The 25527-nt window shown below is 48.5% G+C and overlaps 1 long non-coding RNA gene across 2 annotated transcripts in view; it reads right to left on the bottom strand.

Annotated features, from left to right (window-relative positions):
- LOC138582088 (uncharacterized) overlaps positions 1-25527 on the bottom strand; it is a 101828-nt gene that overhangs the window by 14383 nt on the left and 61918 nt on the right. The window contains exon 1 of one of the 2 annotated variants that reach the window (XR_011304948.1): positions 20981-23572. The exons of the other annotated variant lie outside the window; for it this stretch is intronic. This is a non-coding gene — a long non-coding RNA (uncharacterized lncRNA). Of the gene's footprint in view, positions 1-20980; positions 23573-25527 lie in introns of those variants that run through there. 2 annotated transcript variants of the gene reach the window in all.

Below are 25527 nucleotides of genomic sequence, written 5' to 3'. Positions count from 1 at the left end.
CCCATGCAATCTGTAACTGTAAAGCAAGAGATTCCATTGGAAGATCGAGACGAGGGGTCGGCCTTCACTTTAAGAGGCGATCATGCGGTGAGTGGCCCTATGTCCCACAGCCAGTCTCCCGATTCGCCTCACAACCGACAATGCAAGGGACCCACACCTAGGGTCCTACCTACCCACAGCCCACAACACAACACCTGCATGTGCCGCTCTGCCACCTCACAACCGACAATGCAAGGGACCCACACCTAGGGTCCTACCTACCCACAGCCCACAACACAAAACCTGCATGTGCCGCTCTGCCACCTCACAACCGACAATGGAAGGGACCCACACCTAGGGTCCTACCTACCCACAGCCCACAACACAACACCTGCATGTGCTGCTCTGCCACCTCACAACCGACAATGCAAGGGACCCACACCTAGGGTCCTACCTACCCACAGCCCACAACACAAAACCTGCATGTGTCGCTCTGCCTCCTCACAAGAGACCCACACCCAGGGTCCTACCTACCCACAGCCCACAACACAAAACCTGCATGTGCCGCTCTACCTCCTCACAACCGACAATGCAAGGGACCCACACCCAGGGTCCTACCTACCCACAGCCCACAACACAACACCTGCATGTGCCGCTCTGCCACCTCACAAGAGACCCACACCTAGGGTCCTACCTACCCACAGCCCACAACACCTGCATGTGCCGCTCTGCCACCTCACAACCGACAATGCAAGGGACCCACACCTGGGGTCCTACCTACCCACAGCCCACAACACAACACCTGCATGTGCCGCTCTGCCTCCTCACTACTGACAATGCAAGGGACCCACACCTAGGGTCCTACCTACCCACAGCCCACAACACCTGCATGTGCCGCTCTGCCTCCTCACAACCGACAATGCAAGGGACCCACACCTAGGGTCCTACCTACCCACAGCCCACAACACAAAACCTGCATGTGCCGCTCTGCCTCCTCACAAGAGACCCACACCCAGGGTCCTACCTACCCACAGCCCACAACACAAAACCTGCATGTGCCGCTCTGCCTCCTCACAAGAGACCCACACCCAGGGTCCCACCTATCCACAGCCCACAACACAAAACCTGCATGTGCCGCTCTGCCACCTCACAAGAGACCCACACCCAGTGTCCTACCTACCCACAGCCCACAACACAACACCTGCATGTGCCGCTCTGCCTCCTCACAACCGACAATGCAAGGGACCCACACCTAGGGCCCTACCTACCCACAGCCCACAACACAACACCTGCATGTGCCGCTCTGCCTCCTCACAACCGACAATGCAAGGGACCCACACCTAGGGTCCTACCTACCCACAGCCCACAACACAAAACCTGCATGTGCCGCTCTGCCTCCTCACAAGAGACCCACACCCAGGGTCCTACCTACCCACAGCCCACAACACAAAACCTGCATGTGCCGCTCTGCCTCCTCACAAGAGACCCACACCCAGGGTCCCACCTACCCACAGCCCACAACACAAAACCTGCATGTGCCGCTCTGCCACCTCACAAGAGACCCACACCCAGGGTCCCACCTACACACAGCCCACAACACAACACCTGCATGTGCCGCTCTGCCTCCTCACAAGAGACCCACACCCAGGGTCCTACCTACCCACAGCCCACAACACAAAACCTGCATGTGCCGCTCTGCCTCCTCACAAGAGACCCACACCCAGGGTCCCACCTACCCACAGCCCACAACACAACACCTGCATGTGCCGCTCTGCCACCTCACAAGAGACCCACACCCAGGGTCCCACCTACCCACAGCCCACAACACAAAACCTGCATGTGCCGCTCTGCCTCCTCACAAGAGACCCACACCCAGGGTCCTACCTACGCACAGCCCACAACACAAAACCTGCATGTGCCGCTCTGCCTCCTCACAAGAGACCCACACCCAGGGTCCTACTTGCCCACAGCCCACAACAAGGCCCATACCAGGCGTACAGCCTTCCTATTTCCAAATTGACCTCACCCTTTGTGCCCCTTTGCCCCCTCTCTTGCCATTCACATTCAGACTCTGTTTGCCCTTTACCCCGTCCCTTAACCTTAATCTTAAACTCCTCCCCTTGCCCCGCACGCAGCCCCTTCCACTGCTCCTATCCTTCAGACCACCCTCTCCTTGCTGCTCTCCCCCTTCTGTTCACCTCACACCAGGCACATTCCTTGGCCCTCTCCTCCTTCTCTTGCCATCACACAAAAGCCAGCTGTGAACAAGACCCCTACCCTGCTCTACGGACCATTAGGAGAGAGACTCAGGGGGGCCAGTCTCCACCCCAAGAGAATGAAGGTTGAGTCTGAGGATGGAATACGGAAGATCTGAGGCCACTTCCCGGGGTTCGCATCACCCCACCCCCTGCCCAGTGTGGGCCAACATTTATTGGATTTGATATGATATGGCATTTATAACGCGCCTATACAAGTGTTTCAAGGTGCAACGAGGCAAGGGAGGGGGAACAGAGGGAAGACAGACAACGATCCTACTAGGCCAGGTGACATTGAGATCGTGCAAGTGCAGGGGAGGGGGGAGGAGGGAAAAGTGCAGTACATAGGATAACAGTACATTATTAGAATCAATACATAGGAACAATAAATAGGAATAATAAATAGAAAGTGTGGCCAGCTGATGGCCGGTGCAAGGGTAAGTGTAGACATCAGGTGTCAAGTGCTGGTAGGGGCTTTAGGAATACAGAAACAGCCCCAGAGTGCAAGGCTTGCCAAGGGGGCAGTGCGGGTGTGCAACTGGCGGGGAGGGGGATCCCTTCCCTTCAACAATCCCACAGAACCACAGACTCCTGTCCGTTAGCAAAATGGACGGGTGCCTAATCATGCCCTCGCAAGCCCAGATGACTGCAAATGCAATGTATGTGCATTCCTTGGGGTTCCCCGACCCATCCGTCGGATATGCAAACACATGTTCGGATTCACAGACCTACAAACACGCGCATCAAACCCAGGAATGGCCTCGGAAAAACACCCAGCCCTCCCAAAATGTACAGACCTCCCCTGCCCAGTACTACAACACAGGCTCGTCCCATTCACAGCCAGATATCTCTGACTGGTCATGTGCAAACAGGAATTCCAGAATGGCTGCTAGGGTTCATATAGACTCAGGCCACCCCCTCCGGCTCATTCTGACCCATAGAAAAACAGGAGCCACAGCCAGCAACAGGTCCACCCTGGCCCAAGAACACAGCTGCAGACCATAAGCCAATGTCCCGCCGAAGGCAAGGGGGGTCTCCCTGTGTAAGCCGGCAGTGTGGCTGGCAAGAGACTCGAGGTTAATGCAGGCTGGAGGTTGGGGAGGGTCTGAGACAGAGCTGGCTGGAGAGACACTGGCAGAGAAGGATGTGGCTGTAGAGGCAGAGAAAGCTTGAGAGATGGCCGCAGGAGAAGCGACATTGACAGAGGAGAACGAGGCGGTGAGATTAAAAGGGAAGGAGGTGATGAGATCACAAGTGTGGATAGTGGCAGTGAGAGGAGTGGCAGAAATGGTAGAAGATAAGGAGAGGTGGAAACAGACGAGAATGAGGAGGCAGTAGCGATGGATATGAAGGAAGTGGTGGGTATCAGGTAATATTATCTCCACCAATAATGTCGCCATATATATTATATGGTCGTGGGGTAAGGCCATAGGCGATATTATTAGTGGGGATAATTTATGGGTTATTGGGACCGGGGGATGCAGGGGTGTCCCCCGCTCCATTAAAAAAATGATGGGCGTGTCCCCCGCAGGTTCCATGGCTTAGTATCACCGGGGATATTAACACGTGAAACCAGGTGGTGGGGGTGGTAAAGAAAAGTGGTAGTGGGAGAGTTGGAGGAGTGCCTAAATGTTGGAGAGAGATGGAGCACGTTGATAATCCGAGGTGGTATAGACAAGGTGGTGGCAAGGTAAGGTTGTAGATAGGAGGTGGCAGGGGCGTTGCTAGGGGGGGCTAAGGCGGCTATAGCCCCTGATCTTTTAGTTGTAGCCCCGGATAGAATCTCAGGAGCTACAGCCAAAAGACTAGCTAGCCCCCAGTCCCGACAGTTCTGACATCAGCTTAGCCCCAGGTCTTTTCCAGACCTAGCAACACCCCTGGGAGGTGGTGGCAAGAAAATCTGCAAAAGGTGATAGAAATGAGCAGAACAGGCAAGAGTGTTAGTGAGGTGATGGTGGAGGTCGTTGAGGAGGAGATGATCGAACCTCTGTTGCTTCATGTCGTCTTGCTTCCAAGGTGAGCATGTTGCCCCTGAGCTATCCTCCCAAGACGAAGAGATGCAGAGGAGCTTTGACATGAAGAATATCAAAGTGATGGGGAAGAGTACTAAAGTGGGGAAGTTGAGGAGGAGGAAGAAATGAGTGAGCAGGTAGCTCTGTCTTTCATTGACGATAGGTGGAGCAGGAAGGAAGGTCCATGTGATGGGATGCAGGCCCATCAGAGGTCAGGGGGTGTAGTAGTAGATCAGGGAGGAGCTAGAAAGGATCTATAGATTCTCAGGTAGTGATTTTGCCTCCTCTCTCCAGGCTGATGCCTATGGCATCTTACCAGAGTTCGATAGGGTGGTGAAAGACATCAAGGACCGGGTTAGTTATGTGGTATGGCACCTCAGAAACCCTGTATCTATACTCTGTTGAGCAGAAGAACACGTTTGTGTCACCCTTGTGCCTGCAACACACAGAGGGATTATATCACCCCTGTGGGACGTTTGGAACCAAACCTCCTGGGTAACTGCAGAGACTAGAATTGTGGTTGCAGCGGCCTGGATGCCCAAGTACTCCTGTGGAGCCTGAGTTTGGGAAAGAGCAAGAGAGGCATTGAGAAAGGACCATCTTGATTTTTTTTTCTTTGCAAAAGACCTCCGATTCTACGTTTGAGTTGGCCCCAATTTTTTGACTTTCCTAACAAACGTGTTGCATTTGATGTTGGTGTCCTTCATCGCCAGCGCATGCTTTAATGTTTTTCTTCCACCCTTCACCCACAGCTTCCCTTTTCATGGGTCTTGACATCTGTAACCTTCTGCTTTCAGTGTGTGCACATGTAGAGCAGACTCTGTTCCGGGGAAGGGAGAGAGAAGAGGAGAATGCCCCATCCCCGCCATCCTTAGCATGCTCACCCTTGCGACTTCTTCATCCGGGCCGGCCACAGCATGCCCTGTGGGCTGTTGGTGGCACTTAAGAACCCAGGATACATTTCTCCACGGCAGCCATCATTAAATCCGCTTTAGGACATATTTGTGCAGCATTGGGTTTATTGTTGTTCTTTTCATGTGTTTGCTAGCCACACTTTAAGACCATTGAAGCTCAGAAGCTCAGAGACATGTCTCATTTTGTTTACAAAAGCAAGGATTGGCGCTCACTCGTGTTCAAGAGGCAGCGATATTGTAATTGGTTATTCGCGGACACGGGGAATCGAACCTGTGTGGCCTCACGTCGTCTTCCTTCCAAGGCGATCGTTGCCCCTGAGTTATCCTATCCCCCGAGCCAAAGAGAAAAGCATATGTAAACAGATGAAGAGAGTGTCACGAAATGAGGTATAGGGCAGCCGAGAGAACCTCAGGGGGATAGAGTGTCCTGAGGCAGGAGGAAAGCATCTCAAGACAGAACGAGAGACCGTCCATAAAACAACGAGAGGTCCCCCAGAAACAGAGGCATGAGTATCCAAGGGCAAGGGGGTGCCCATAATGGGTAACAGTGTCAACAGGCAAAGGAAGGACAGTGTGCAGAGACAGGGATACGAGTGCGCATAGACTGGGAAGGATGTACCCAGAGAGGGGAGAGTATATCCAGCGACGAGGGAATGAGAACCTTCATACATAGGAGGACGAATGATCAGGAGAGAAAGCATCTATAAACAGAGGAGAGTGTCCCAGGTCAAGCGTATCACCAGAAACAGGAATGGCAGCATCTTTAGGCAAGGAAAGAATTCTGTTCAGAGAAAGGCTGCGTCTTTCCAGAGGAAGGCGAGGCCATAGTGGCGGGGTTAAGCATGTCCAGGGGTGTGAGAGACTGTCCGCAGATGCCGTAAGACCCCGCCAAAAAGAGAGGAGCCACAACTTCCTTCAGTGACAGGGGAAAAGGTGATGGCATGTGTGTGCTTTCATTGCTGAATATTAAAATATGTACTCTCACACATAAGTAGCAGTACATCCCCCAATACTGCCCGGCAGCTAGGCCCTTGCATTGTATTTTCTGGTGAGATTATTCTTAAAGAAAATGCTCTACTTACCTGAGGATAACAAAGAGAAAGGGAGTGCTGATGAGGGAGCATCCATGTTTCCTAATCCTTACAAGGTGAGCCCTCCCACTGTCCCTCTCCGGGACAAAACAAAATGAACTGGCCAGAACTGGAGGGGTGAGACTGAAAACACCTATCTCTTTTGTTTCTGCGAAACTTCGCGAGAACAGTAGCTTCAACCCCAGGACCCAGCCCAGGAAACATGCGTGCTCTTAGGGAGTGCGACTCAGTGTTCGCCAGCCCATTATCTGAAGCTGTACTAAAACTGTTAGAGGGTGAATTACTTGATTTCAGTTTGTTAGCAACAGCAGAATGGGGCCCCAGCAGTAGATGATAACACAAAAAAGTGCTGCAAAGTGACGCCTGGGGAGCTCCATTCATGTTTAGGCGCCAAAAGAGGGTGTATCGTATACATTTATTTGCAGAAAGACACCAGCGACACCTAGTGGACAGCCGCAGAGCTGCAGTACAGAAATTAAAGAAGCCAAACCAGCACGTGTTAATTGCTTACTAATATTAATTGTCAAGAACAGGGCGGGCTGGGCAGCGGGTAAGGTGGCATGTGCCTCCTACGAGTCCTACCCCAAGCGGTACACCCTCTTTTGCCGAAGCGGCTGATTTGGCGCGCCTATTTCGGCGCAGATGCCTTTCTGGCGCGGGCGATTTGGCGCGAGGGACGTTTGGACGTGGCATAAGCCTAAGAATTATTTGTGGAAGATAGTCTAGTTTCTGTTCCCCTAAATGAGAGAGACAGAATAGGCTGTAGTGTATTTCAGGGATATTTAGAATAGTAGTTCATATGTTTTGTCATACAACATGTAAAACATGCAATGCATTTCAACAAGAAGGATTTATATAATTTGACAATCGAGGTATAGTAAAACAAATGTTTTCTTTTATCTGCAAGTGGCCCAATGCGTTTAGAGTAGTATTCACTCTTCATCAGGGGCAAACCTTCATTTCAACCAATTTCTACAAAGTAAAAGTATTTTTAAGAAAAATTTGAGTACAGATTGCCTAATTTATAAAGAATAATACAAGACATCTGTTAGTGCTCAATACCCCAATTATTGCATATGAAAAAAAACTTGTAAGCCCATATTTGGATAAATGTTCACCTTTCGGTTCAAGTATTGTGACCAATCCACACTGTCTAAACAACAGTTCTGAAATATTGTATAACCTATAGGATGTTTCCTTCATCAAATCTTGGGGTCTCCTGTCTTAGACCTCGGAGTAAATTCATCTATCACCATAGTAGTTTGAATGGCAGTAGGCAAAGAGAAGTAGAGATAGTCTGACATGTAATATGTTTCCTCCATAAAATAATTGGAACGCCTATATTATGCTTCTGAGAAAATCCATCAGTCAACTTAGTAATTGAATACGTATTGTGCAATGGTAAAAATATGTTTCTAAGTACAGTAAATAAATAAGAATGCGTATGCTCTACCAGCCCTATGACCGCTGGACCTATGATAATAAAAAAACAAGTCTCAGAAGTCTTACTCTGTACCTGGAGGCATATCATGTTCTGAGCCTCTCCAACATAGAAATGCAATTGGACCCTAGCAGATCATTGATATGGTGGAAAGATGTCTATCTTACCTATCACTATCACTCTGTGGGCACTTACTCTCTATAGTGGTCACTTCTTAGGATGAGCGTTCTAGTCGTAACCCCGGCAATCGCGGGGAACACCCGTTGATGCCAGTATGTGTAGAAGGGAATCTGGATGCTCTAAAAATTTAGAACAATGCGTTGTAACTTTTAAGTCTACCCTTCTGGTAAGTATCTGTATGTTAATAATATAATGTAACAAGAATCGTACCTATAGGTTCATGCGCCATGCTTCTATGGATGGTGTGCTTCCTTCAAGACGGGATTCCTTTTTGTTCGTAATATGGCAAAACATTGCCCATGGAAAGATTCCTTCAAGGCGGAATGCCTTTTCTTACGGAATGTGGCAAAAAAATTGCCTATGGGCAGATACCGACATTTAGAAAAAGTTTCAAAATGTATAAACAAATAACAATGTTTTAGAGAGGAAGGGCTTACCAAACCAAGGGTGTCTTGTTAAGGCTCGTTGGCTGAGAAAGTCTAGAGATGGAGTGTTCAGACCTTAAAGGATGAGTGGTGGTGTACATCAAAGGCAGGTCCCTCAGTCACAGCATCACCCCGAGCTCATGGCGCTCGGAGTGCGGAGACTCCCACCCCCCTCCCTCCACAGATGTGACGGCATCACCCATAGAAAGCATGCGCCAATACGTCCTGCCCCGTAATGTATACTGGGAGCCAAAGCTGCCTTAGGTCCAACTACATCACTGAGTCTGTCTTTCCTGGAACTCAGTGTATTTTATACTAAGACTGACTATTGGTTGTATTCCACCCAGGGGCGTAGGACCCATAAAATCTGGGGGGGGACAGGGGACACCTTGGGGACTTTGCTTTTTTAATTTATTTATTGTGCTTCAGTCAAAGAACTCGACTTTTCACAAAATTAAAATAACAGTATGTATTAAATTACATATATCATCACTGCATAAAACAAGAGAAAAGAAGAAAAGAAAACCGAAAAAATTAAGAAAAAGAAAAGCAGTTCAGGCTATAAAATCCTCACAGCGATGGACATTTCGAGAGATCTTTTATAATACTCTCATTTGCACTTTAAGTGCAGATGCTTGATGGATTTTCGCCAGCCCATCCTATCCTATTCCACTTGAGCCCCTTTACAGCAGCAGTGTATGGGCTGCAATTATACCTCGGCACCAAGGTATTCATTGGATTTACATGGATAGCGGAACAAGTGCTATTTTGAATCTCGAGGCTCTGCTTTATTTTTTTTCTGGGTCACCAAGATGGCTTATGGTAGCCGCTATTAAAACTTGTCTACAATGCATTAGTCAGATGGTAGTGGGTACCAAAAAAGCAGTCTTAAAACAAGCATTGGCAACGCCAACCATTTGGGCTTTAATGTAGGCATGGAAAAGGCACATGCCAAGTTCTGCCATAGTGGTATTAGGTACCCACTGATGGTAGCAGCTGCAAAATGGTGCAAGTACCTGGACATTTAATAGCAGTGCCTGGCAATTGCCCAATACGTATACACAAGCAAACACTTGCCATTGCTGGTTTTTGGCAGGACTTCATAGTGCTAATAGAGTGGATGAAGGCATCCCTGGCTAATGTTAATGTTAATGTTAAAGGATATTTGTACCACGCACTATCACCACCGGAGTGGTCCCCTGGCGCTCTGGTGGCTCTGAAAGAGGAAGGGAGGGGTGGTTAGTGGGAAGTAGCTGGAAAAGTGCAAGAGAGCAGTAATGTGGTGTTGGTGGCCTCAGCCCCGTGGGTCCGTTGGCTGGGCCTGGGGTGTTTTGCGGCCTGTAGTCGTTGTGTACTGTATGTGTGTTTTTTGTTTTCTTGTTGCAATGTAATTAAGTTTTTGTGGTTTGTTGTGCTGTAGGTTTGTGGTTGTGTTTGGTTTGGAGTTTGAGAGGTGAATGCAGAGGGGGAAATTGTTAGTCAAATTGGTTAGTTGGCCTCTTTATCCTGTCTAGATCTGCGCCTCTGTCCAGATCTTGGTCCTTCCGTCCTTCTGGGTCCCTTTCACCTCTGTCCCCCTCCTCCCCCAGACTTCCCTTCACACCCATACGGCTAGCGCACCTGCCCATGTCCACAGCTAATATATTGTGGTGATTGCTAATATCCTGATAATTCCCCTATACTGTGGTACCCGGTGGCAACTTACGGACGAGTGCAGTTGTTGGGTGGGGAGTTTATTCTGTTTCAGTTGGGGTGTTGTCTGTGTTCCCCTCTAACTGGCGTCCTTCGTCCAGGTGCTGTGGGAGCTTATTCACATAGGGAGATGTCCGCAGTCTGTACTGGGGGTTGTCTGAGTCCAGTTCATTCATCCCTTTCCTTTCCGATTCGGTTTTCAGTTTAAGACATTTGTATTACACTAGTAGTATGTTCACAGCTCCAATTAAGTTATCACCTACACAGGGCTTTGTAATAAACATCAGTGGCTTTATCTAAACCAGAACTGGCACTTTGCGTGCCCTTTATAGAACATTCTAGTGTTTTTTTTTAAAGGAATAGGTTATGGCGTAAAAGGAGTCTGCGGCCCGTGTGGCATCCATCCACCAAAAGTTGCCAAGATAGACCAAATAACATGATGCTGTGTCGCAAGGCAAGTTTCCAAGCACCCTGGCATCAGCTCCCACTACAGGACAGGTCAGAGGTGAATATATACCTCATTTAAGGTTAGTCCCGACTTCAGACCTAGGCTGCAGGTAGGATTGAGTGAAAGGGAGTTGATGCAGGAACAGACTCCTGCTGTGACTCTCTCTTCCTGGAGAGGAACAAGACAGGAGCGCAGATGACACTGGGGCAGTGGGAGAGCGTCGAGCCCAAGCTCCCACGTTCCCTCTAATAAATCCTCCACATGCCGGCCTGCACCTGGGAGAGGGGGGCCACTCTGTGCATTATCAGGCCCAATCAATGTGCAGACAAGTATGGTATAGTGTATATATCTGCAATTATTTCAACAAACGAACGACTTCTAATCATACTCGTGCAGGCCTGGTGAGCATGGATTAGTGTTAGAAGAAGACGCATTCGTGACTGCACCGTTTATCTGGGAATATGAGGCAAGACACCATTCTTCCTTGTACACATCTCCCCTCTGTACCCTTCTCTACTCCACATTCTCGTCTGCTGTACGCCCTTTTCTCCCAAGTCCCTTCCCTGCACCCCACACCAAGTCACTCCTCTGACACCCTGCCCTCTCACTTGTCTGTACTTCTCTCTCATTTGCAAAACTTGAAGCACCTCCTATGCCATTTCTGCCCTACACCACTCTACCGGTGTTCTGGTCTTTCCTGCACCCCTCTCTCCCCAGCACACACTGGTCACCCCGTGCTGCAAACCTTCCCTATCTTTCATCTGCACTCTGTTCTTGTTCCCATCTCTCCCCTCTCTTACTCCTCTCTCTTTCTGTCCTCTGCACCCTTTCTACCCTTTTTCATTTTGCAGTCCCACACTCTACTGCACCCCAGTCCTTCCCTTCCCATTCCCCCATGGCCAGCACCCCACAACTATCATCTGTACACTTACTCAGCACTTTCTCCTCAGTCTTCAGAGTTCCTTCAATATCCTGGCTTGCATTTCACAGGTTTTCTCTTGCATGCCTTGCATGACCAACCACTCCATATAGCTCCCAGAATTTAAAGGGCCCCTTGATACCTGCAAGCATTAACTCTTAAATAGTCAGGAGCATGGATATTTGGAAGGGGGACAGACAGAGAAGTCACTAAATCCACTTTCTGTCGAGGCTCTACCACAAAATCTGATTGCACTGCGACCACCCAAGTACGATGACAGAAACAGCCAGGGTGAATAAAACAGGGTGAAGGTTAGCCAAGACCTACAGAAGGTTCGCGCTTGATTTCTTTTGAGAGATGCGCACCAACAAATGGTATATTTTGGGCAGGGACAGAGTTCAGGTCTGTGCTGGTAGTATTTTGTTTTATGGAATATATAACACTTTGGTCATAGTGCTTCATTCTAGATGCTTTCAGCTTCTAGGCAATACAATAGCAGGTGTTATTACCCTCATTTGAACAGTACTGAATTTATGAAAGGTTAAGTGGTCCCGGCTGCTGCTGGGTTTGAACTAGAGAAATACAAGTAGCCCTCATGTCAGAGACCAAGCTTTAGCTGTGGTACCATCCAAACTTCAAGCAGGTGTGAGTTGGTGGGAAGAGGTGGAGGGGTGTGCCTTAAGTGAGTCCTACTGATATTAGAGTATACATCAAGTGTTTTCCCTTGCCTACCTTAGACATTACTATGGAAAAGAGCATGCATCCCACGTAGCGGACCTTCTTGAGATTGGCTCATCCTCATTTTACTTCATATGGTTTCATGAGGATTTCGTATGCTATCTCAGGCTGATATCTCTGGCAGTGTCTGCACTTTGCAAGCCAGGCCTGGGGCACACGGACATCTGGGAGAAAATTCAGTCTTCGCCAGATTGTGTGATCCTGGGCAAATCGTGTGACCTCCCCACTGTGCATTTCGTTTCTCTATATGTTTACTTGGGATCACCTAGAAGTGACTCAGTAGGCAGTGTACACTATAACAAAATGCCTCAATCGTAAATGTTCTAACAGAGTTTCTTGTTGCTCCATGTATGCTAAGCATGTTGAGTGAGTGCGAAGAGGGACAAATTGTCACAGCAACAGATGTCACCTCCAGCTGGGGGACCTTATGGGAAGCAGTTATAGATTCATTCATAGAATTTGTAATGTTATTTTGCAGAGAAACGTGTCTGGTACGGTCAGCTTGATCCAACTCTGAGGAAAAAAACTAGAAACAATCACAAAGTAACCTGATGATTTAGGGGCACTATTGTAAGCAGCAAAAAAAATCATCATGCCCTTCTCCTTAAAAAAGGCAATATATAATATATTAAACAGTGTTGTGCCTGGCATTTGTCTAGAAACTGCATGCACATGTCAATCGCGGCTCTCATTGTGCACCCTTGATCCTCTGCTGTACCAGTGATTGGCCTCCGTATTTTTTTTGCGCAGCCTTGCAAGCCTGTGTTGGTCAATGCTTGGAGCTTAAATGTGAGCCCTGGCTACCCATCAGTAAGAAGAGCCATTCCAATGTGATGTTCCTCTTTGGCAGGGGCACACTTTCATGAACTGAAAATTGAAAAACCTGAGGGCGGCAGGGCCTCAGGTTTTTCAATTTATGAAAGTGTTCCAACGTCAGATGTGCAGTTTCTTAACACGCGCAGTGCATTGCAAACTGATCAGGGCATCCTAGCCTCTTAATGTTTCATCATGAAACATTAAGAAGCCAGGATTCCTGATCAGTTTTGCAACGTGCCACGCGTGCTTTGAAACTGTATACCTGACGTTGGCAATGGCACATTCCCTCTAATAAATCCTCCCCATGGCTCCCTGCACCTGGGAGAGGTGGGCCACACCACTTGACTTACCTTACGGTAGCTGAGGACTCAGGTGGAGGTCGAGTCACAATCGGACGAGGAGTCTGTCTCACTCTATCTCCCTCAATAACACACGCTGTCACAGAGTTACTGGAGCATGTGTCGCTGCTTGGCTTCTCATTCGTTCAGGAAAAACAAAGGCAGAGGCTGCGCAGGCAGGGCACGTGCAGTTTGTCCCCCGGCCTGGGCACGTTCATTATGCGCAGGCGTGGGGCACCGCAAAAGAAGTTGCAGACAGTCTACTTCAACTTTTGCAACCTGACATCGTATTTTACACTTGCCTGGTGTTCCAGGGACAGCTAAACCACCTGACCTTTCAAGATGGCTGAATTCAGATGTTTGTAGTGGTGATCCCATTAAAAGCAAATTAGATCACATATATTCTGGCGGTAATGAGGGATTGCTAGTCTGCCCACCCTATTCTAGATTATGAAAAACCTTTGGTTTTTCGTGAGGGTGAAGCTGATCCCAAGGAGGGTGGCACCCCTCAAATGAGGTTGATGTGAGAGGTGTGGGGCTTACTTTTGGCACTTTGCATAAACACATTTTGGAGAAATCTTTATTATATTTTGACCAGTATGTCAGAGGCGTAATGAAGCCATTCTAGTCGGCACCATTTCAGAATGCCCTTAAGTACTACCTTGTAGGAAGCCTGCAGATGTTAATCTTCCCCATTTCAATGTCTCTCATTTTACTGTTCTAAGCGAGATAAAGGGCTCTCTTCTCTACTGGTCTTTAAGAGGGACCGGTGCTTAATAATGGCCGCCTGGGTGCATCGCCTATGTACAGGGGCTGCTTTCCATATAGGTTAACGCTTTATAGTACCCATGCATTCATACATTACACAATTCCGTGGCAGACATTTGATGGCCGTCAGAGGAACAGAAGGTTATGTAGGCACAACCAACATGTAACTGCCCCAGCCCTAGCACAGTCTCTGAAGTACCAGCATCTATAATACTTCTGGAATATTATCAATCAGTTTTTCTTTAACTGTCCGCAGAAAGATACATGGATGCACCCGACCCACCTGACACGTGACTGCCTCTACTCCCACAGCTCCGCCTTTCAACAACAGCATAAGAAATGCACACATTTCAATTTTATGCCACACCCCCTCCACCTACCAGCGCTGTGCTGTAGTTCCACTATCCCCTCCCCCTTCTCTCTCCCGGCTGTGTATCGCCCCCAGTAGGTACGAGGCAGCGTATGCTGGTTCTCCAAATATTGGACGGAGTATTGTAGAGTGCCAGGAATATACAAAAGCGCAAAAATATTGCTTATAGGCTCATCTTTCAAGGTCAATAATTTGTTATAAAAATGCTTCCAAAAATCTCACAAAAGGCGGCACAGAGTCACGGCATGGTGACTGATGTGGCCAAGAAGGGACAGCAACACTGACAAAGCGGCCTGGCAACAAAGAGCGTGCCCTGGAATTGACCGGCCGAGGGAGTGGGGGCATCTGTGGCAGTGGCACATGCAGCTCTCCATGCAGAGGTGATGGAGAGCCCGGGGAGGGGCAAGGGTGGCACCACTGCAGTGGAAGGGGGTTGGAGGGCACACGGGTGCCGCTGTGGCACTGCATACAGCGGGGAGTGGTGGGCGAGTCACCTTGTGTGGCAGTGCATGCATTGTGGCCAATGGGTGAAGAGAGGTAGCAGGGCCCGCAATGGGGCATTAGGGTTTAAGGAGTCAGAGCGGTGTGTGTTCTGGCATTACATGCAAGTGTTAAAGTGAGCTAGGGTGCGTGGGTTCTGGGGATGCTTTCTTTAGGCGTTGCATGCATTATGTTGGGGAGTGTGGGTGATCTAACACTGCATGCATTGGGGGAAGAACTTTATATGGTGTGTGTGCTGGCACTGTATGCATTGTGGAAAGAAAGATGGGCTTTGTTGGGGCATTGAAAGCGGTGGTAAAACAAATGCTGTGGTCTACCACTGCATGCCAGCAAGGAAGATGGAGCGAATGTGAATGGGGGGCAGTCAGCAATGCGCCCCCTTCCTTGCAAGAGCCCTTGACCCAGGACTACAGCGACAAAGACACTGGATGAAAAGGTGTGTGTGTTCTGGCACTGTGCACTGGGCAGCAAGGAGAACACCCAGAATGCTTTGTTACTGCGGGCAAGTGGCAGGGGAGTTCTGGTCCTGGATCCAGTGAGGTGTTTTATGGCACTGCAGGAATGAGACACACAAACGTGCCATTGAGGTGAAGTCGCTAGAGCAGGGGTCTCCAACCTTTACGTTAGCTAGAGCTACTTGTGGTGGAGGCCAACAGTGGAGAGATACTAGCGGGTGATATTGGGGTGGGGATATTTATAAACCTCTGCATTTATACCAATATATTTTTGGCCCGATTATTTTCCCTCTATAAACAGATGGAATAACATATGCCTTCACAATTATATTAAGAACTTCCTTTGCGTTTTATGCAGGCTTTCTACATACTAGGCACACTATTGTTTTCCAAATGTGCATTTCACACTTCCATTAAAAAAAAACAAAAGTAATTTCCTAATTGAAAAATGCTGCTTGCGTTCACAAGTTTTCTTTGAAATGCTTTTTTTTGTCAGACACCACACATACTCTTATTTTGTGTGCCCAACTGTGTTTTAGCACAGGTTATATTTATAAAGATGTTATATGCTTGTCAAACTGGTTAATCATAAATAAATGCTTCTGTTGTGCTGACAGCAGTTTTTAGGAAATTAAACAGTGGGTTCATGGGTGCCAAATTTTGATTTCACTACAGGGGCAGAAATATCCCCACACTTTTTTTTATAAGGCATTACAAAAAGTAATACAATTAACATGTAGTTTTGAATATATAACATCTCAGCATCGGTCTGTCAACCTGCTGAGCTACCGTGGTAGGCTTCTACTGTACAGCGTGTCTATGGATCACTTGAAATGTACAGCGTGGAGTTTGGAAAGAAGCCACATGAAAGAAATGGCACATTTTTTGTTAATATTATTTTGAACATTTCCAAGCGAGCGGCAGTGCTACTGTGATATTTTCATTGCGTGGTCACAATGATCCTGCCCCAGCCACTCCGACATCTCTGGCAAACAAGAGCAGCTTGCTTAAGCAAGACTGTGTCGTGGGGGCGCACAAGGCCAACTGTGGTACTACAGGCGGCCTGCAGAAGCAGAACATGATACTGACATCTGTCAGCATACTTACAAGTAGCTCCACACGGCACAGCAGCCAATCTCCCCGCCCTCAATTGGGACAACCAGGGTTCGGATCCTGAACACAGAAAATAGCCACAAAACACACCATTAAATAAGTTCACTTAAAAAAGTGTACATTACAGAAACAAATTCTGGGGGGATAAAAGCTATTATATCCCCCACTTAAAATTGTGGGGGGGATTTGTCCCCCCATCCCACCCATGTCCTACACCCATGGTTCCACGAGCATCTCAGACATTGCTGTGGTTACTGGTTGTCACTACCCCACTTAAAAACGCAAGCAGTGCTTTACCATATATTCCCGATGGCTGTCACTGCTGATACTGCGCCTTGCTGTACCCTTCTGCACCATAATCAATGCCAGTAATACTGCGAGTGGCTATTAGGAGTCCCTACCACCCTTGTATCTGCCCCCTTAGATGTTGAGGTGCCGCATGCACCGGCTAGTAGCTTAGCCAAGCCTCCTTGCCTGTAACCCGGCATTCGAGCACCAGTCTTGTGATTGTTATTTACGGCGTCCAGAGGAAGATATTAGCAGATGAAGATATTTTAATATTGTATCCTTCTACTATGACATCACTCCAGAGGAATATGTAACGTATATTCCACTGGTGTGACTTCACAGCATATATATTGTGCTTCTTCTTTGCTTACCCGGAGGCCTGGAGGATGATACTAGAGGGAGGTGTGGGAGACTGGCTTGAATCCAGCTATTTTATTCTTTTTAACTTTGGACATTCATACATTCCTCAAGCCTCCCTTATCCACCACCCTAGGTACTGCTATCTCGAGGTGGACAGCAAGGAGGGTGGTAATGGGGTGCAGGGCACCCACAACCACCATAATACTGCAGCTGGGTAGTGTAAATGTCATTCAAAGGCAGTAGTTTTAGATTTTAGTAAATTAACGAGCAAACATGTATTAATAGACGTTTTCTTCTTGCACGAAGACAGCATCCCATCCAAACCCAAACCCAGCCAACCTCCTGCGCCCCCCAGCCCTGTTCCACTTAAACACCTCGAGAAGCTCAACCCCACATCTTCCATATCTTCAACATAGGCCTTCCGGCATGCAGTTCCTGCCACCCACATAACAAAGGAGCTCACTGTACCATTGTGAGAGTCCATCTTGATGATAAATATGACGGTTTTCCCTATGAGGGGATCATTGTTCAAGCCAGCTAGAACCAGTGTAGTCCACAAAATGGTGGGACGGTGGCCTTGGAACACTAAACCCGAGCGCATTGAAAAGTCCTAAACTCAGCAGTTCCTAGTCTCCCATATCATTTACAAGCACTGCCCTTAGCCAACAAAATGATAAGGGGGAAGCCCTCAACAAAGTCTGCTACGATTCAAAGTAAATTAATAAATGCTACGGCCTGTAACATATGGGCATGGAGAAGGCCACAAGAGGGAAAAGAAAGTCTTCATATAGAGAAAAACATATGAACCAGCCCTGCCAGTTTCGTCACCCTCCCCACATTGGTCATATTACTGCAATGAAATCATTCCACTTCATTTTCTGCATGCTCACAGACCCCCCTTTTGCTCTTTTAGTGCAACTAATGGTGCATAACCGGAAAATCATGAGTTAGAAAGGGCCATCAACTTTCGTTCCTTTATTTCCTACCTCTACGTTCTAATATAATGAAGATTACCCCTGCTAATAGCGCCGGGAGTCTTGATTCTATTAAAGACAAGAAGGTGAGCATTATGCTCCATATTTATTCCTGTCTTCAGCAGTTTCAACAAAAACAAACGTATAACTTTTATAACTTCCCACATGGGAAAACAAATTTTTGGGGGGTTTTTCATAAAAAATGACATTTACCTTATTTCTAGTCCATCTGTAGTCCCATGTGCCCTGAGCATGTGACCATAGTTCTTCCTGTCATCTCGCTCTTCTTTAATGCTCTTAACTGCACTCCAACATGTAACCAAAACGGAACTAGTCCAAACATGAAGTCTCCTCTCTCGACTGCACTGCCCTGCTTGCCTATTGTATCTGCCTGCTGGCTTTGCTGCTCGATCAGCCTGTGCAACTTGCTAGCCTGCCTTAGTTGTTCTTCTGGTCATGTCCTACCGAAAAACATAAAGAGAATGTTGGGGAAGCGGATACATCACCCTATTCCGGGAGAGATCTATCTTGAATCAACATAGAATTTGTCATCAAACTCTCCAGTTTATATAGGATGGGAAAGGAATGCTTGTCTCCTTGTATTTAATAGAATCAAGACTCCCTGCGCTATTAGCAGGGGTAATCTTCATTCTATGTCAAGAACGGAGGTGAGCATTATACTTGTTCAAAGTTTGCGATTACTGTTGCTGCTACGAGTTCACAGGTTTAAAATAGAATGATCTAAACATAGTGTCACTGGCCCAGTCGGCTGCTTTGTTGATATCTGGCAATTCTGCACCCTTCGCTAGCGCTTTTGAAGCCATCGCTCCCCTTACAGAATGTGCTCCAAACCTGGCCATGTCTACTCCTGCTAACTGCATTACTTCTCGCACCCATCTCGCTATGGTAGCTGTTGCGACCACTTTGTAGGATTTCCTGCGCATTATGAGCAATTGCGTTGTCCCCATGGGCTTCACTTCTGCTGTCCTATGCTCATATTCCCTTATGCAGGCTGCTACGCACCACTTGGTATGTTCGTATAGGTAAGGGTACACTATTGTGCAGCCGGTCTTTGTTCTCCTGACTAGCGTGAAGGTAACTCCTTCTGGCCCATACACTTTCCTGTTCACATCCAGAACTCTAATGTCTGCTACTCTCCTACGGACTAGGCACAGGAGCATCGCTAGTTTGCCTGACAGTTCTAATGACAGATATCTGTTTCCTGGCTAACCGGCCACCAACCTTAGAACTACCGATACGTCCCATAGGGTGTCGTACCTTGGTTCTGGAAGTCGCCTAAATCGTATTCCTCTAAGAAGTCGAAAGACTGCTGTGTTCTCCCCTATGGGCATGCCTTTGATGGGCAAGTGTCCCGCTTATATGGCAGACCTGTACACTCCTATTGTTCTGTATGCCTTTGCGTCTTGTAGTAATTCTGCAAGAAAATGTAGTAGCTCTACTCGAGGGGCTGAAACGGGATGAAGATTTCTCTTTCTCCCTTTGCACCATTGCGACCATCTGCTCCAAGCTGTGTCGTAGCTCCGTCACGTGGCTGGTGCGCACAATTCTGCAATGAGTCGGGCAGCCTGAGCCAAAATGCCTGGAAGATTCCAGCTTCTCCTGCTATCATGCACACCATCAGTGGGAGAGTCCCTCTCACTCTCAGAGGATGATATGACCCAGCTGGGTCTGTGAGAAGGTTGCCTCTTGGTGGCAGTACTCTCGGATGATCTATCACTTGTTCCATCATCGTCGGGAACCACACTTGCGACTTCCACCACTATCATCTTCGCTCTCTCTCTAAAAACCTTTGCTAGTACTCTGTTCATCATTATGAATGTTGGGAAAGCATAGTGTGTGTCTCCCCTCCAGTTTTGGAGAAATTAATCTACTCCTGCCGCTGTCGGATCTAACCTCCAGCTGAAATACCTGCTCTTCTGATCGTTCAATCTGGATGCAAATAGATCTGTCTGCACTGGTTCCCATAGTTCCTCTATCCGTTTGAAGATACTCCTGTCCATCATCCAGTCTCGGAAGTCTGATAAATGTCTGACGTTCCAGTCCCCTACTACATAAACCGAACCCGGGAGATATTCCGCTACCACCGAGGTGCCTGATTCAAGGCAGAAATACCAGAAGTCCTTGGCTAGCTCCACCAGTAATCTGGATTTTGTCCCTCCTAAGTGATTGATGTATCTGACTGCTGATATGTTGTCCATCTTCAGCAGGATACACAAATTCACTCTGCCTTTTGTGAAGGCTTTGATTGCGAATGACCTGGCTAGTAGCTCCAGACAGTTTATGTGCATCTTGAGCTCTTCTGTGCTCCATTTTCCCCGTTTCTAGCTCCCAGCAGCGAGCTCCCCAGTCTGCTCTGGTCGCGTTCCGACTCTATCACTAGATCGGGTCAGTCTCAGAATATGGCCTTCCCATTCCAGGTGTCATATTCTGTAGCCACCATTCCAGTTCTGTCTTTAATTCTGCACTGAGGGGTACTGCTTGGTTGTACTTTAGCCCTTTCTGCAGGTGTTTTATTTTTAGCCGGGACAGTTGATATCATGTTTAGTCATGCATTGATTGACATACCCACGGTGGTTAGGTTGTGCGTTTTACATGTTGTCATTGATATCCGGCATTGCTCCAATGTGTGCCAGTGATGTGTAATGTTCGGGTTGGGAGGTCCATGTCAGGAGAGTTTAGCTCTGCGTGCATTCTCCACTCACCGGCCATTCCCACCCAGGTGGAGTATGCATCCCCCCCATTCCCACCCAGGTGGAGTATGCATCCCCCCACCATTCCCACCCAGGTGGAGTATGCATCCCCCCCATTCCCACCCAGGTGGAGTATGCATCCCAACACATCACAACCCGGATGCACTGCCATGGCCCAGTCAGCCAACTCACCAAGCAGCCAGGCACGTCGTCCAGCATGTTGCTCCATGTGACGGGGTAGCATGGAGTTACACAGCACCATGGCATCATGTGTCGATCCGGGATATTGTGCGCAGCAATGTGTGATGATCTTGCTGGAGTCACATACCATCTGCACATTGATGGAGTGGTATTGCTTGCGATTGCGGTACACCGCCTCTACGGCATGGGGGACTACCAATTCTACGTGGGTGCAGTTGAGGGCACCAACACAATTGGGCATGCCTGCCAGTGCATGGAAGCCTACTTTGGTGTTGGCTATCTCCTGGGCAGTCCGTGGTAGGGATATGTGGGTGCTAGCGTGCTTCAGGAGGGTATCCAGCACTTGGGCCTGCATGCGTGAAGATAGTGATTGTGAAATGCCATGCAGCTAGCCCACTGTGTGCTGGTAGGTGCCTGTGGCCAGGAAGTGGTGCACCGACACCAGCTTTAGTAGCGGGGGGATGGCAGTGCGTATTTCTATGAGGCCGACAATGTTGTTGTGAATCATGTCCACTATGGTGGTGATGGTGTCCCGGTCCAACCGGTACAGGGTGTGGATCTGCTCAGGGGTTAGATTGAATGGACTGGGTCTGATGCGAGGGATTGGTGGCTGCCTACGAGGTACTACTGGCTGCACTGGTGGTAATTGCTGGCCCTGTCTCAACCTCCTTCTCCTCCTGCGTCTCCTCTGTGCTGCCTGTTGCTGTGGCTCTAGTTGTTGTAGTTGCTGTTGTTGCTATAGACATGCCTATAGCAGTATAGGCATGTCCTCCAGCCCCATGATTGCAACAGCTAGTAGTATCATTTTGGTGTAGGAAGGGGTGTGGTGTGTGGGTGTACTCCTTTTATACTGGGACAGGCTCCATTGACTCTACCTGTGGTGATTGGGTGCACCTGTGGCAGGTGCCTTGATTGCAGATTGCTGTTTACGGGTGGGCCGCGAAGCCTGTATGGCCACCATCGTGCAGGCCCTCATTACCGCCTTCGGCATCCCGGTATTTACTCCGCGAAGGGGCACATGTACGCGCGCAAGCCGGTATGAAGGGGCACGGTATGGGTGGTGGCGGTATTGGCGGGTTGTCAGGTCGTAATGCCCGGGACCCGTTAACGATGCCGGTATTACCATTCCGACTTCCTTTTTTCATTACCTCCATTCTCGTAATGAGGCCCTAGGTCTCCTAACTTGGGGTCAATCTTGAGGAAGTGGCTTCTTCTGCACTCTTATGATATTGCGCAGTTTGCATTGCCTAGGAGGCATACCCAGTTAGCAAGGATGTCGGGGTCCACCTCTTTCCCGGTATCTCGGGCTTGCTTCGCCAGGTCCATGATCTTAGCCAGGGGTCCTGCAATGTTGAGGATCTTCTCCTGGCAGCTCTTCCAGGACCTACCTATCCCTTTCCTGGGGTCTTGGGAGGTTTTCGACATGAATACCAGCATCTTTGGGTCGAGTTCTGTCACGGATTCCTTGCCTGACAGTTCTGATTTCGGCCATTCTGCTTGCATCCGCTGTCTAGCCTCCCTTTCGAGGGCTTTGTGTAGTCTGTGAGTTATATATTTCGCAATTCACAGTGACGGTAGCCAGTCTGTGGAATTAGGGCTACAGATATCTTCTGGTTCGAACATATCTGCAATCTCATTGTCATCCTCAGTATTATTATGTTTCTTTAGACTTCTTAGGCGGGTGCTGCACATTTTCTTCATCGCCTCTATTGTCCTCTTCTTGCGAGGATCGTGGAGTCTCTGTTGGCTCTTCTTCTGAGTCCTGCCCCTCATTTCCCTTATTTTTGTCCCCTGGGTAGGGGGTCGTGAGGCTCGGCACTCCCGACGTGCGCATAAAAGCATCTATTAGCTTCATGAATACGTCGGCAGCCACTGGGGCCTCATCATATGGCCCTTCTAGTTGACCCGGGCAGTCAGAAGAGTTTACTTTTCTCTACCGGGTCTTGTTACACCCCTGAGAGCCTTCTGATGTGGCTTCTGTGGACGTGCTGTCTTTTTGGTGCTCTTGGTCTCCTGGCTCAAAAAAGATTCAATGGTTGCCAGTCTCTCCTGCAGGGGCCTAACCTCTTGTGCCACAGCTTCAGCCAGTGAGTTTCCGAGCACTTTCCTAAAGCTGTAGGCTAAATCTTCAGCCTGTTCCTCACTTCATTCGAAGTCTGCCATGCTTGTGCTGTCATTAGTGCCTTATGTACCTGAGATTAGGTGTAATGGGACGTCCACTCCTTCACTGTGCTTTACCAGTGTGGCTGCACCTTATTTGTTCCCTGCTGTGCAGGTTTCAGTGCTCTTTCTGAGAGATGGGGCCTTGCAGCTTCTATTGGTCTCAGCAGCGGTCTATCTGCAGTGCAAATCGGTATCTTGTGCTCTGTTGAATTATACGACTTGTCCCGTGGGAGTAATTGCCTGGTTCGCCGAGTACGGGTTGATCAGATAAGAGATCCTTTCTATGCGATCTCTCCCCTGGGGTGAGTCTCTGCTTCGCGAAACATGTATTTAAATTTGTGTTCAATGTGTCCCCATTTGCGCTTCTTCTCTGCGCGTACCGTTCAGCGCGTGTTTTGCCGTTAGCCTCTCAGAGGGAATCTCCTCCCACTCAAAGGTGGGGGCTTCCGCTCTGCTCCTCACCTTTCGTTGCAAATGCTCTTATTCTGGGTCTGCGGCCCCGCCTGCCGAGGGTGGGGGCCGCTTCCACTCGCTCCTGTCTGCCGAGGGAGGGGCTGGGGCTCACGGCTGTTGAGGAGTTCGGTGGACCCTAGCATGCCGAGAGTGGGGCATGGGGCCGCCAACTCTGTGCCTAAATCCCAATCATAACTTACACTAATCGTAAATGGTGATGTACGTGCCCTCATACAATCACTGCGCATGCGTTTCAAGTCAATTCCTAATATATATTGTAATACACATTTAAAATACCCATTGAGAATACTGCTCTACGCAGCTAGTGAACACGTGCCTTATCTGCTTGCAGAGCAGGAAAGAAGAGGGAGATGACAGGAAGGGCTGTGGTCACGTTATCAGGGCACATGGGACAACAGATGGACCAGAAATAAGGGAAATGCCATTTTTGATGGAACAAAAAAAACATGTGTTTTCCCATGTGGGAAGTTCTAAGTTTGTTTTTGTTGAAACTTCTGGAGACAGGAATAAATATGAATATGAAGCATCGTGCTCGCCTCCGGTCTTGACATAGAATCCTTATTAGTTAGCACTTTCTCTATTTTATCCTAAGTGTCCAGTTCGTATTGCAGAGCATGTGCCTCCCCATGCACCTTCAAGAGAGCAAAGGTGGCACACATTTCCTGGGCGGCGTCAAGGGGAGCAGATCCGTGTTTATAATCACAGATCCTTTTCTTTAACGACATCTGCAACAGCAGCAGACAATGCTTGCCAAGAACAACAAAAAGACAGTTATACACATGACTGTGGTGATGTGAGGTTGATCAGACACTTCTTTGTTAACTGCACACACAGTTGGCCTCATTACACGGTATGCTTTAACCGCCGCCGGTATTTTACTGTGTCCGCCTTGGTGGATGGCGGAATTACCGCCCTACTCCAAGGTGAACGGGGGCGGTAATTCCCCATTCACCAAGGCACTTCCCCATTCCCATTTTTGCCCCCATAGGGCTCAATGGGAATGGGGAAGGAGCTAGTTACGGTACCGCAAATTGCGGTACCGTAATTAGCACCAAGGTCCCTTTGCGGGCCCGTTCCTTAACGGCTGGTAAAACCAGCCGTTGAGGTCGGGTCCCGCAAAGGGACCTCGTAGTAAGGCGGTAAGGGTTTACCGGTACCGGTGCCCTTACCGGTACCGGTAAACCCTTACCGTATTCCGTGTAATGAGGCCCAGTATCTCCTGGAGTGCACAGAGTGGCTGTGGAATGCACCACCTAAATGATCTGTTCTGCTCATTGAATACTACCGCCAACAAGTAAACTCTTTTGTGTATCTGTAATCTGTCTAACTTCTGATGCTAAATTCACTATATTCTCAAACCTGGTAGGCAACAGTCTGGGCTATTCTTTCAGAAATTATGTGTGGATCCTTACTGACTTCACTTCTACTGCTGGCCACAACACATTCAACTGTCTGGTTTCTGTGTGTACTATAAAGTGCCCATCTGACTCAGGTACAGAAACTAACTCTACACATCTGTCCTGTGAAAAAAACACCTGCCAGTTAAAATCAATCTAGAATGCCCCCCGCTCCCTAGCAAATTCTATTTAAAGGCATGGTCTAGTAAATATTTTTATTGTCCCAATGGGTCGGCCATGTTTTTTTAAGCCTAAGTGGCTCGATTTTAGAAAACTTTCCTATGGACCTTACCCGAGTTTTCGTCCATTAAGCGCACGCGAAAACAAGCACCAGGGAGCCGCCATTTTCTGATAATCCTATCTTTTCCCCGATCGCCCTGGCTGACCTGCTTTTGCGGCACTAAATCAATTCCCCCGCCCCTGAGCCTGACATTATCAAAACATTCATATTCCCCGCCTCTCCCCGTGACGTTACTGTGCTGCGTAGGCAAACGCGCCCAGTCG

This window comes from Ambystoma mexicanum, chromosome 3q, assembly GCF_040938575.1.
Source record: "Ambystoma mexicanum isolate Mex_15411 chromosome 3q, UKY_AmexF1_1, whole genome shotgun sequence".
NCBI classification, from domain to species: Eukaryota; Metazoa; Chordata; class Amphibia; order Caudata; family Ambystomatidae; genus Ambystoma; species Ambystoma mexicanum.
Note: the sequence above shows the minus strand (reverse complement) of the source record. Positions and strands in the feature narration are given on the sequence as shown.